The following is a 12946-nucleotide window of genomic DNA, read 5'->3' as shown; positions in this document are numbered from 1 at the left end:
TGAGGGGGCCATTTGGGATCTTGGGCAAAAATTAGGGATTAGTCCTGCTTTGAGCAGGGGGTTGGACTAGATGACCTCCTGAGGTCCCTTCCAACCCTGATATTCTAACTTGTCCTGATGTCTGAAAAATATTATGCTCTCCTAGGTGAGAGGCAATCTTTATGGCTTCAATCCTCTGCAATGCTGGAGGAATATTTCTAATGCTTGTCTATCCAGCCAGCGTTACTTGGTCTGAAAATTTCACTTTTTCTTCTTTTTCGGTTGACTAATTAATTCCTGTCCTTTTCTGATCACTTTCTAGAAGAGCCTGATGTGCCACTTATACCTGCAAGTTCATTCCATTACTTGGGTTATCAGCACCATGGGCTTTTGGACAGCATCTGTGCAGATGTGTCTTTTCATGGACAATGCCTTGCTGAAAGATTGCTCTACATCAGTGATGCAGAAACTGATTTTTATGAAAATTAATGTAAGTGGTTTCTGATCAGGTCTAGTGATTACAGGATGACATAACAGCCCTAGTTACAACACAAGCCTTCAGTTTCCCCTTCCTCGATGACCTTTTATGGTACTGTCCCCTTATTGTGCTACAGTCTGTCCAGTTACCCTATTGCTCTTTGCACTGTATATAACGTTGTCCTCCTGTGCCATGCAGTACTGTCACACTGTTCAAATGATTTCTCTTAGCTCCCATACACAATGAATTGACAAGAACTTACCACGTATTAGAGAATTTTTCCTCCAGTTTTTTTTCATGTTCAAAAGGCATCTTGCTCACAAGTCAGCGTTTTGCTTCCAGAACATATGTTTCAAATAAAGCACCACAGGGCCCAAGATTTTCTTCTTTTCACTAACTACTAATTAACAACTTCTAGTTTAAGAGAAGAAAATCTTCAGTAGACCTCCCACAGCTCAGAGGACACCATTTCATCTTGTAAGTCTCCTGGCTTTGGAATTTGGTGACTATGACATCAGAGATGCCGACCAGAATTCTGGACATTTCCCCCTCCCACTATCTTGCTATCAGCAGACATGACCCAGCTCTCATGATCAGCTCAGAAGACCCCCCAGAAGTTTAGATGCCCAGCCAAAACCTATCCAAACTGGGCCTGAAATCTGGGCTGATAGAAGAGAACCAGGTGGAACCTGCTCAGAATTTAGACTGACCAGAAATGTCATGATTCCAGGCCTCCTTGAGGTGTTTTAGTGGAAGCGAGAGAGTGGTGAAAGTTGAACACAACTCTCAGAAGAAATGATTGGAGGGACCGAGCCAAAAAAGTAGGCCAGGGGACGTTTGGATCTAAAAGCCTGGAAGGTTGTTGTGGGTGTGGGGGACCCATTATGTCCCAGTCTCGGTATTCCTTCCTAGATCCCTGCCGCTTGCTGCTGCAGCACGGCCACCACCTCCTCCCTAGGCTCCAAACTGACAACCTCAGCACCTGCTAGGGTGACTTGCAGCTCCTCCCTGCAGTGCCTGAGGCTTCAGACACACTGTGGGAATATGGGACAGGCTTGCCAAGTATGTGAGTGCCACACAAGATGCTTGACACCTGGCTGCCTTGGGACAGCTGCATTTTCCACTGGTTGATGGTGCCCTGCTTCTCCTGCCACTGCACTCCCTCAGCTCCTGACACCACCTTCCCTGTCCTTGTGCTTTCCACTTTATTACGACCTCCCTTTCTTTACTTTATTACTTTATTACTTTATTTACTCCCTTTCTCCCTTTATTACGACCCATCCCTCTCTTCCAACTGCAGAACTCCCCCCCCCCCAACATCAAACCACAGCCACCCCTCAGTGCAGGTCTTCAGTTAATATTTTGTATATGTACAGACAGCCTACACAGAACTCCCTGGAGTTAACGTGGTGTGTCCCTGCTCTCACCCATGCCGCCCTGCCTGCATATTGACTGCATCCCTTTCCCCCTTCCTTTGCATGGTTTGTCAGAGCTAGCAAATGGACCAGCAAACAGGGGAGTTTTGCGAGACAGCTCTCAGGGTGAAGAAGGAGCAACTGTGACCTTTGGAGTGAGTTTGTTTGTTTGCTTGTTAATTTGTTGTTCACTTGCTGTTTGCTGTATGCCTACTTGACTGCAATTTATAGAGTGGAGTGGTCTGTTTGGAGGGCTTTGAGCCTAGTGGCCTGCCAGGCAAGGCTGAGAGCTGCTGAAGGCTTTGATCCCTGATCCCTTTAGGATCCCTTAACAAGGGGGCAGGGCTACTCAGGGACCACAGGGATTTAAAATGCCAGCTCCAGACCTAAGCGACCAGAGGAGCTAGCAAACAGGGGAGTTTTGCAAGGGAGTGCAGAGAGGGAGCATGGCCACCAGATACATCTAACATTCTCTGAATGTAGGCCAATATACATTTCCCCCCAAAACAAAGAAATAAAAAGCTGCATGAGAAAAAAAAATAATGCAGTCAGAAGTCCAGCAGCAGAGTGGGGGCTGTCCAATTTATTGCACTGAATGAAGCATGTACGATTACCTGCCTTGTGGGCAGGTGGCGTATGTGTGCATTTGGCGCAAGCAGCTCCTGGCCCTCAGAGACTGCCTATGGGCTCTTGAGACCAGAGCGGCTGAACTGGAGGAGCTAAACGAGGCAGATAGATGCACAGAGGAGACTTTCTGGGACACAGTAAAGTGGGTCCCACCTCCAGTCTGGCAGCCTCTGTGCTGTTGAGGAGGATGAAAGTCTCAGAGAAGGAGAACATCCAACTGGAGTGGAGGGAAATGATCCCATAGTGGGACCCTCCTTCCAGGTGATGTCATGGTATCCTCTTGTGCTGAGGATACCTCTTTGGGGGAGGGAACTCCAGTTATTAGAAGAAGACAGGTAATAGTAATCTGGGATTTGATTATTAGAAATAGGTAGTTGGGTTTGTGATGACCAGGAGAATCGTATGCTGAATTGCCTGCTGGGTGCAAAGGTTGCAGATCTCTTAGACATCTAGACAGACATGTGCAATGCTGGGGAAAAGCCGGTGGTTGTGATACATTTAGGTACCAATGACGTAGGGAAAGGTGGGAGAGAGGTCCTCGAGGCCAAATTCAGGTAGCCACATAAGACTACAAAGACCATGGTAACAGTATCTGAAATGCTACCAGTTCCACGCACAGTTAGACAGGCGGCAAACAGCGGAGCAGCTAACAGAGGGAGTTGGCCTGGGGTCTGTCCGAGAGGAGCTATGACAAGTGCTGCATTGGGAGGCTGCGTTGGGAGTTGGGGGGGCAGGGATGAGTATCTGTATGTCTGTTGCAGGGACAGTTTGTCAGTTTGACCATGTGGCTTGATTGTTTGAAAAGTGTGAATTGGGAGAGCTTTGTTCCAGGTGGGCCTTGAGTGGGCCTGATTGTTATAAGGCAGTCAGTTGCAAACCAGCTGAGCGGTGAACAGCAGAGAGGCTAACAGAGGGAGTTCGCCTGGGGAGAGCCCACTGAGGCTTTCATCTTACAGGCTTCTCTGAGTAGGTACTGCAACAGCTGAGGAAGCTCTTAGAAGGCAGGTAATATGCATGGTGAGCGATCAGCTGTTGTGACCTGCACAGGTTGTGCCATGTTTGTCTTTCTTCCACAGGAGAGAAGCGACTTTGTCTGTACAAAGTGGAAGTTGGTCTTCATATTGGAAGAGAAGGTTCAAGGTCTGGAGCAACAAGTACCAACCCTGTGTTGCAAAAGAGAAAATGAAGATTTCCTGGACAGACGTCAGGATATGCTTCAGCAGGTAAAACATTCTGAAGAATCAGAGCAGGCTGCGCAGCGGGGACAGAAGGATGGTGAAGAAAATTGGCAGCATGTGACCTCCAGAAGAAGAAAGAGGAGCTTCCATGTACCAGCAGCGCAGATACAGGTAAGCAACCATTTTCATGTTCTCTCCACAGGTACTAACGCGGAGAGTGGACTAGATGATACATCTGAGGGAAGGGAGCAGAAGGAGACTCCACCGATTGGAAGGCATGAGATGCACCGTCCTAGGGATGGGGGTTCCATGACCACCGCTCACAAGAGAAGGAAGTGAGTGTGGTGGGTCGGGGACTCCCTCCTAAGGGGGACTGAGTCATCTATCTGCCATCCTGACCGGGAAAGCCGAAAAATGTGATGCTTGCCATGAGCTAGGATTCATGATGTGACGGAGAGACTGCCAAGATTCATCAAGCCCTCAGATCGCCACCCCTTCCTGCTTCTCCACGTGGGCACCAATGATACTGCAAAGAATGACCGTGAGTGGATCACTGCAAACTACGTGTCTCTGGGAAGAAGGATAAAGGAGTTTGGGGTGCAAATGATGTTCTTGTCCATCCTCCCTGTGGAAGGAAAAGGTCCAGGAAGAGACCATCGCATTGTGGAAGTCAACGAATGGCTATGCAGGTGATGTTGGAGAGAAGACTTTGGATTCTTTGACCATGGGATGGTGTTCCAAGGAGGAGTGCTAGGCAGAGATGGGCTCCACCCACTGAAGAGAGGGAAGCGCATCTTTGCAAGCAGGCTGGCTAACTAGTGAGGAGGGCTTTAAATTAGGTTCACCAGGGAAAGGAGAACAAAGCCTGAAGAAAGTGGGGAAGTGGGATACCAGGAGGAAGCACAAGCAAGAAAGCATGAGAGGGGAGGGCTCCTGCCTCATACTGAGAAAGGATGATCAGCAAGTTATCTTAAATGCCTATACACAAATGCAAGAAGCCTGGGAAAGAAGCAGGAAGAATTGGAAGTCCTGGCACAATCAAGGAATTATGATGTGATTGGAATAACAGAGACTTGGTGGGATAATTCACATGACTGAAGTAACTCACATGTCCTGGGTGTATATAAACGGTTCAGGAAGGACAGGCAGGGCAGAAAAGGTGGGGGAGTTGCACTGTATGTCAGAGAGCAGTATGACTGCTCAGAGCTCCAGTATGAAACTGCAGAAAAACCTGAGAGTCTCTAGATTAAGCTTAGAAGTGTGAACAACAAGGGTGATGTCGTGCTGGGAGTCTGCTATAGACCATCGGACCAGGGGGATGAGGTGGACGAGGCTTTCTTCCGGCAACTAACAGATGTTAGTCTGGCTGGGATGATTTAGTTGGGGATTGATCCTGTTTTGAGCAGGGGGTTGGACTAGGTGACCTCCTGAGGTCCCTTCCAACCCTGATATTCTATGATTCTATGATAACTAGATCATAGGCCCTGGTTCTAATGGGGGACTTCAATCACCCTGATATCTGCTGGGAGAGTAATATAGCAGTGCACAGACAATCCAGGAAGTTTTTGGAAAGTGTAGAGGACAATTTCCTGGTGCAAGTGCTGGACGAACCAACTAGGGGCAGAGCTCTTCTTGACCTGCTGCTCACAAACCGGGAAGAATTCGTAGGGGAAGCAAAAGTGGATGGGAACCTGGGAGGCAGTGACCATGAGATGGTCGAGTTCAGGATCCTGACACAAGGAAGAAAGGAAAGTAGCAGAATATGGACCCTGGACTTCAGAAAAGCAGACTTTGACTCCCTCAGGGAACTGATGGGCAGGATCCCCTGGGAGAATAACATGAAGGGGAAAGGAGTCCAGGAGAGCTGGCTGTATTTTAAAGAATCCTTATTGAGGTTGCAGGAACAAACCATCCTGATGTGTAGAAAGAATAGTAAATATGGCAGGCAACCAGTTTGGCTTAACAGTGAAATCCTTGCTGATCTTAAACACAAAAAAAGAAGCTTATAAGAAGTGGAAGATTGGACAAATGACCAGGGAGGAATATAAAATATTGCTTAGGCGTGCAGGAATGAAATCAGGAAGGCCAAATCACAGTTGGAGTTTCAGCTAGCAAGAGATGTTAAGAGTAACAAGAAGGATTTCTACAGGTATGTTAGCAACAAGAAGAAGGTCAGGGAAAGTGTGGGCCCCTTACTGAATGGGCAAGACAACCTAGTGACAGAGGATGTGGAAAAAGCTAATGCACTCAATGCTTTTTTTTGCCTCTGTCTTCACGAACAAGGTCAGCTCCCAGACTACTGCACTGGGCAGCACAGCATCGGGAGGAGGTGACCAGCCCTCTGTGGAGAAAGAAGTGGTTCTGGACTATTTAGAAAAGCTGGATGAGCAAAAGTTCATGGGGCCGGATGCGCTGCATCCAAGGGTGTTAAAGGAGTTGGCGGATGTGATTGCAAAGACATTGGCCATTATCTTTGAAAACTCATGGCAATCGTAGGAGGTCCCGGATGACTGGAAAAAGGCTAATGTAGTGCTTATCTTTAAAAAAGGGAAGAATGAGGATCCAGGGAACTACAGGCCAGTCAGCCTCATCTCAGTCCCTGGAAAATCATGGAGCAGGTCCTCAAGGAATCAATTCTGAAGCACTTAGAGGAGAGGAAAGTGATCAGGAACAGTCAGCATGGATTCACCAAGGGCAAGTCATGCCTGACTAATCTAATTGCCTTCTATGATGAGATAAGATATGGCTCTGTGGATGACGGGAAAGCAGTGGACGTAGTAGCAAAGCTTTTGATACGGTCTCCCACGGTATTCTTGCCAGCAAGTTAAAGAAGTATGGGCTAGATGAATGGACTATACTGTTGATAGAAATCCTGCTAGATCATTGGGCTCAACAGGTAGTGATCAATGGCTCGATGTCTAGTTGGCAGCCGGTATCAAGCGGAGCGCTCAAGGGTCGGTCCTGGGGCTGGTTTTGTTCCATATCTTCATTAATGATGCAGAGGATAGCGTGGATTGCACCCTCAGTAAGTTTGCCGATGACACTAAACTGGGAGAAGTAGTAGATAAGCTGAAAGGTAGGGATAGGATACAGAAGAACCTAGACAAATTAGAGGATTGGGCCAAAAGAAATCTGAGGAGATTCAACTAGGACAAGTGCAGAGTCCTGTACTTAGGATTGAAGAATCGCATGCACCGCTACAGACTAGGGACCGAATGGCTAGGCAGCAGTTCTGCAGAAAAGGACCTAGGGGTTACAGTGGACGAGAAGTTGGATGTAAATCAACAGTCTGCCCTTGTTGCCAAGAAGGCAAACGGCATTTTGGGCTGTATAAGTAGGGGCATTGCCAGCAGATCGAGGGACATGATCATTCCCCTCTATTCAGCATTGGTGAGGTCTCATCTGGAGTACTGTGTCCAGTTTTGGACCCCACACTACAAGAGGGATGTGGAAAAATTGGAAAGAGTCCAGCAATAAGAGTATAGCAGTAGAAATACTACCAACCACCCGACCAGGAAGAGGATGGCAGTTAGGAAATGCTCAAGGAGATTAGAGAGGCTATAAAAATAGAAAACTAAATAATAATAATGGGGGATTTCAAATATATCCATATTGACTAGGTACATCACCTCAGGATGGGATGCAGGGATACAATTTCTAGACATCATTAATGACTTGTATCTGCTAGTCCTGGAACTCACAAGGGGTTGGCAGGCTCTGTACCTGGCTCCGCGCAGCTCCCCGGATGCGGCGACATGCCCCTCAGCTCCTAAGCAGAGGGACAACCATGGGGCTTATTGTGCTGCTACTGCCCTGAGTGCCTGCTCCACAGCTCCCATTGGCCAGGAACTGCAGCCAATGGGAGCTGCGGGGGCAACGCCTGCGGGCGGAAGCAGCGCACACCATGCAGAACCGCCTGGTTGCCTTCACCTAGGAGCCAAGGGGCATGTTGCAGCTTCCAAGGAGTCCCCCAAAGTAGATACCACCCAGAGCATGCACCCCTCACCCCCTCCCATACCCCAACCCCCTGCCCCAGCCCTGAGCCCCCTCCCAGAGCCTGCACCTCGCATCCCCTCCTGAGCCCTCTCCTGCACCCATACTCTGGGGAGTCTGCACCCTGCACCTCTTCCTGCACCCCAGCTCCCTGCCCGAGCCCTGAGCCTCCTCCCACAACCAAAATCCCTCCAAACCCACATCCTGCACCCCCTCCCACACCCCAACCCCCTGCCTCAGCCCAGACCCCCTCCCACACCCTGAACCCTCATTTCTGGCCCCAGCCCAGAGCTTGCACACCAACCCCCTGCCTCAGCTTTGGGCCCTCTCCCACACTCTGAACTCCTCAGCTCCGCGCCCCCAGCCCAGAGCCTTCTCCGGCACCCCTGCCCCTCATCCCTGGCCCACCCCAGACCTTGCACCCCAACCCACTGCCCCATCCTGATGAAAATGAGCAAGTGAGTGAGGGTTGGGGGAGAGTGAGCAACAGAGTAAGGGAAGATGGTGCGACAGGGGGGCGGGGTCTTGGATAATAGCAGGACAGGGGTGGGGCCTAGGGCAGGGGGCAGGGCAAGGGTGTTTGGTTTGTGCCATTAGAAAGTTGGCAACCCTATGTGAAGCTTGTGTTTGGGACACAGGAAGTACAAGCCCCATGGCAAAAGGAATATAAAGGACAGCTGCATCAACTCCATTTTGTCTTCATTCCTGCTTCTTACCTCTGGAGTAATTTTTCTACAAACTGAAACTCTGAACAAAGGACTGAATGACCCATCCAAGCTGTGGATGTGGTCCAGGGGGGCTTTCAAGCCAGCAAACTCACCAATACTGCTAAGAACCTAATATATGGACTTTGAAGGCTCTGTATGTATCTGAATACTTTACCATTTAACACCTCTCTTCTTGTTCTTTCTTTTATAATAAACCTTTAGTTTTAGATACTAAAGGATTGGCTGTCAGTATGGTATTTGGGGTAAGAACCAAACTAGTATTGACCTGGTAATGTGGCTGACCCTTTGGGGTCAGAAGAACATTTTGTACAGTGAGCAGAGTTCTTAAATAACTCCTTACTTTACTGGATCTGTGTGCTGATTGGGAGCCAGAGAACTGGAATGAAAAAAGGGGGCTGTGTGATTTCTTTTTCAGCTTCTTGATAACCAATGTGGGGGATCAGGAGCACAGTTTATGACTGGTCAGTGAATTTAACTTCACTATTAACCACCAGTTTTGACCTTGGCATTTTCAGGGAGGGCTGCTCCAGGCACAGAGTGTCATAAGTCCCTTGCGAAGAAGCTAAATTCTTTGCATCAGTCTTCCCTGTAGAGGATGTGAGGGAGATTCCCACACCTAAGCCATTCTTTTTAGATGACAAATCTGAGGAACCATACCAGATTGTTCCAAAACCCCCACTATTGATACCTCAAATTGATAAATTCAACAGTAATAAATCACCAGGACCAGATGGTATTCGCCAGAGAGTTCTGAAGGAACTCAAATGTGAAATTGCAGAACAGCTAACTGTGGTATGTAACCTATTATTCAAATCAGCCTTTGTACCAGATGACTGGGGGATAGCTAATGTGATATTTTTATTTTTTAAATCTGCAGACATGATCCTGGCAATTACAGGCTAGTAAGCTTGTCAGTACTGGGCAAACTGGTTGAAACTATAGTAAAGAACAGAGTTGTCAGACACATAGATGGACATGATTTGTTGGGGAAGAGTCAACATGGCTTCTGTGAAAGGAAATCATGCCTCACCAATCTACTAGAATTCTTTGAGGGAGTCACAAGCATGTGGACAAGAGGGACTCAGTGGATATAGTGTACTTGGACTTTCAGAAAGCCTTTGACAAGGTCCTTCACGAAAGGCTTTTCAGCAAAGTAGGCAGTCATGGGATAAGAGGGAAGGTACTTATGATTCAGTAACTGGTTAAAAGATAGAAAACAAAAGGATAGGAATAAATGGCTGGCTTTCACAGTGGAGAACTAAATGGTGGGGTCCCCCAGGGAGCTGTACTGGGGCCAGTGTTAGTCAATAAATGATGTGGAAAAAGGGGTAAGAAGTTAGGTGGCAAAGCTTGCAGATGATACAAAATTACTCAAGGTAGTTAAGTTCAAAGCCTGTGAAGAGTTATGAAGGGATCTCACAAAACTGGGCAACAAAATATCAGGTGAAATTCACTGTTGACAAGTAGTGCACAGTGGAAAACATAATCCCAGATATACGTACAAAATGGGGTAGCTGTTACCACTCAAGAGAGAAATCTTGCTGCTGTCAAAAAAAGCTACCAATGTTGGGAACCATTGGGAAAGGTATAGATAAGAAGTAAATATCATAATGCCACTATATAAAGCCATGGTACACCCACACTTTGAATACTGCATGCAATTCTGGTTGTTCCATCTCCATCTAATTTGATATATTAGATTTGGAAAAGAGAGAGAGAGAGAGAAGGGCAACAAAATGATCAGGGGTATGGAACATCTTCCCCTTGAGTAGAAATTAAAGAGACTGGGGCTGTTTCGCTGTCTCTTTTCCAAGATGGGTGAGCAGTGCCGGATTATGACATTCTGAGGCCCTAAACTATGTCAAGTGTAAGAGGCCCCCTGCCATAAAAAAATGAATTTATTATATTAATAGAAAGGACATTGGATATATAAAAACAAAACCTTTATATTTGCATATATACAGAAAGGCGAAGTTGTAAAAAAATAGAATAATAATCTTCATTTTCAGCAGCTCTCTCTGTAACGATGACATCATGACAGAAATAAATTTTAGACAAATTTTTTGAACTAATTGCATGTAAATAAAGTAGAAGCAAACAATACAATATAAAAAATACAAAATAAAAAATACAGTAAATAATACAATTTACTAGAAAAGTTCTCAGGAAATTTGTCTTCTCTTTTGGCATCTAAATTGTGGAATTCCTTGTCTGAATACGCAATGAGACTCTGAGAAGACATAAGGTGGCAATAGACAATACAAGAGGCAATAGAAGATATAGGATGGGGATAACCCAGAAACTTAAAGCTCACCTGTTAGTTCTATTGATATGAATTACACCTAGGTAATAAGCAAACCATCAGAAAGCTGTATGTGGGTTGTATTTTTCCAATAAATTGATTTGTTTTGTTTTTATAGCAGGTTATGCTGAATTACCTAATATTGGACTAAAATAAGTAGCAAAAGTTTTTATTGAAACCAGTAAAATTAATTCTATATTATAAATATTGAGATTTATATATCTATACAAAAATAATATTTTTATTTATGTGTATATATATATATATATATATATGCTAAAAACCTGTATTTTACCAGGATATTTCTGAGAAAGTTAGTGCTATTTTGTTTACATTCTCACAGGAAAACGAGAAGATATATAATTTTTTTTACACCATGAAAAAGGGAATTATCTTTCTTTTCATATGAATAAATGAAAAAAACAGTTGATTAATTTTGGTAGGGAAATACAAAGTTTATCCAGACTATATATAAAATATATTTACAAATGTTTATTCCCATTTAATTTTTGCTACGGAACAATGAACCGTTGGGATTTTTCTTTTGCCATACTATAAAAATACAATGTATTATGCATATATGATGTGATTTATAAGTCTGTATAAGCATTTTTACATAGCACACAACCTGTAATAAAATATGATCTTGCGCGCTCCAAAGCCGCTGAGCAGAAAATCCCAGTCTGTTTTCTAGGCAGCTATTTCTCTTTGCATTCGCTTCTCTATCCTCTGTCTCCCCCAGGACCACTAATTAAACTTGAGTAAACACCTTGGACACACAGAGTGACAACAAGCTATATGTGCAAAAGAGAAAAAGAATTTACTAGAAAAAAGACTGGTAATCTCTAGACAGGCGTTGAGGAAAAACTAACCTATATTCAAGCAAAAATAATGATGATCGGCTTTAATAGCCTATAAGTCATATATGCACATAGTTTGAAATAACTTGCTCACCAAGTACTCAGAATATTTTGATATATATGTATATCTTCCTTCACTTCTCTCAAAACCCTCTATTTATCCCTTCGTCCGCATTCTCTGATATTTACTGTGAAGGTTCTGGAAACTGACGGAGGGAAGCCAACACAAATTTATCCTCCTCAAGATCCACTTGACCCAAGTCCATAAGATGATCGCCTGCAAACTCAGTCGTGTGAAGCATGGATAGCGCATGGAGCAGCAAGCGGTCTGCGCACTAAAATACACAATTGTCCGTCTGTACAGACCAAAAGGAGAAAGACCCCACTAACATACGAGTAGGAGCATGGCAGGATGGCTTCACGACACTGCTGTCTCCGACTTCACATTTTTCCCAATTTTATCGGCAGTGAGATTATTTATTTATTTAAATGTTCTGAAGGCACGGTCAGAATTTTACCAGTAGCAGCTGGCCAACAAAATGCTGTCTTAGGAGACTGATGGAAGACTTACATGTAGAAATACTAATTTTACAAGTACAATTATCATTTCTTTCTCAGCCCTGGCCTCCCGCCTGTCAATAATGAACAATTAGTGAAGGGTAAAAGTAGAGTAAGGGTATGTGTGTAGCCAGATGTGTATATTTTTGTCTGTAGCGGGGTGGTCACCCCGCTCCTGCCAGGAGGGGTTAAAAGCATCCCCGGGGGAGGGCTGTGGCTGGGGAAGGCTAAATGGAGAAGCAGCCTCAGATGTGGCCATGCCCCAATCAGGGCCCAGCTGGCCCTTATAAGAGGGCAGTGGGCCAGGAGTAGACAGTCTCTCTCTGTCTCTAGAGGGAGAAGGGCCTGGCTGCTGGGAAGCTGAACAGAGTACCTGAGGAGAACAGGGCTGGGGAATAGGGCAAGGGAGCTGGGGAGTTCCCGCCTGGAAAAGCCCCAGGCTGCAGCCTTGTCAAAGGCCAGAAAGGTACTGGGGTGCAAGGGTGCAGCCTAGGGTAGGCAGAGGCAGCTGGTCCAAACCCCGCTTGCCTGTGATGAGTGGCTTATGCAGATGGCAGTTGGCCCCAGTGAAAGGGGGCTAAATGGTGACTGGCAGTAGCCACTGGGGTGAGGTGGGGATAGTGGGTGGGGGTTCCCCTGGGTGTGGAGACCCAGAGAGTGGGTGTATTGCCAGGGGGCAGCGCCTGAGGACAAGGGGCAGCTGGTCCGGGAGGGACATGGGGTCCAGTGGCAGCGAGGCACCAGCCTGCAGAGGGTGCTCCGGCTCAAAAGAGCTTATTTCCAGGATGACTGACAGGAGGCGCCGCAGGGGCGGGTCTCGTCCCGTTA

This window comes from Dermochelys coriacea, chromosome 4 (genome assembly GCF_009764565.3).
Source record: "Dermochelys coriacea isolate rDerCor1 chromosome 4, rDerCor1.pri.v4, whole genome shotgun sequence".
Classification (NCBI taxonomy): domain Eukaryota; kingdom Metazoa; phylum Chordata; order Testudines; family Dermochelyidae; genus Dermochelys; species Dermochelys coriacea.
Note: the sequence above shows the minus strand (reverse complement) of the source record.